Below are 1285 nucleotides of genomic sequence, written 5' to 3' on the forward strand. Positions count from 1 at the left end.
TAGCTCTGCATTGCCTTGCAGTTAAACAACTGAGCCTGGTAATGTAAAAAAATAGAGTCTCTCCTAAACTATCTGTATTATTGTGGAATTCCTTTTTGCTTTTAGTGAATGATAGTGTTATAGAATAAGCTTTTGAGAGAAAACAATCTTTAGACTTCTTTATCTCTCTGCTTTTTATGCAGGCTACTACAATATTAGAGTTCTCAGTCAGAACTCCTAGTATTCTAGATTTGTTCCGCATATCCTACCTATCCAGAACTAAGATTCATTTTATTCAAAATATATGTTTCTTGTGTGAAAATATAACTCATTGAATTTTCCAAAGGCAGAAAACTAGGTAGGGATCAAGAATATTCTAACTCATGGAAATATAATTTTTAATTACCTTGGCATTCATAATAGTAATAGTCTCAATATAGGAAATTATACAAACATAAGAAGGCATCAACAACAAGTAAATAACCAAATTTTCATTTCAAATAGCAGAAAAGAGCTGGATATTATAGTTGACCACAAGCTGAAAATGAGTAGGCAATGTAGGAAAATACCAGTAGAAGAAGGATACTATATGGGCTTTCATTGCCAGACAAGTATAATGACAAATATAGTGATGTGTATATGGGGAGTCCAACATTCAGGATCAAAACCTGGTCCCTCCTCAGTGTTGTGTATTACTCTTACATAGAGCCATTTTTCTCACCTGCTAGCCCACAGCGACTTTTTGTCTCTGCATGATACATTTACTGCTGAAGATCCTTGCTTTTTAAAGCATACATTTTCAAAATTTACTCAATGTACAGAGAACTACACTCTAATACATTATCAATATAATTTATATCATATTAGTGACTTAACAAGAAAGACCAAATTAAATACTTGTTTTACCTAATTTTATTTTAAAATATACAGTTTGCAACTTTAAAATATACAATTATGTATAATTTAGTTTTTTGTAAGGAGTTTAGATATATAATAGAGTGTAATATATTTGGGCTGAGAAATCATTGAGGCCAATATTGGCTTTCACTTTTAAGAAGGATATACAGAAAAAGGAAAAGAGAGAAGAATGACAGAGGTGATTACAACAGTGGAAATGTTTTGCACGTGGAAAAGGAAGGCTAAGAAATAGTGGCCATCCTTATTAGGTTCAAAGAAGATTTTGTACAAGGGACATGCTGTTTCACTGTTCATCTATTCGCCTGAAGCCGTGAACTCAGTAAATGTAAATAGGCATAAATGAACTTGGGAAAAAGTAATTATTTAGAACAAAGAAAAAATACGGGTT

Source organism: Chinchilla lanigera, unplaced genomic scaffold, assembly GCF_000276665.1.
Source record: "Chinchilla lanigera isolate Chin_1 unplaced genomic scaffold, ChiLan1.0 scaffold00007, whole genome shotgun sequence".
Lineage (NCBI taxonomy): Eukaryota > Metazoa > Chordata > Mammalia > Rodentia > Chinchillidae > Chinchilla > Chinchilla lanigera.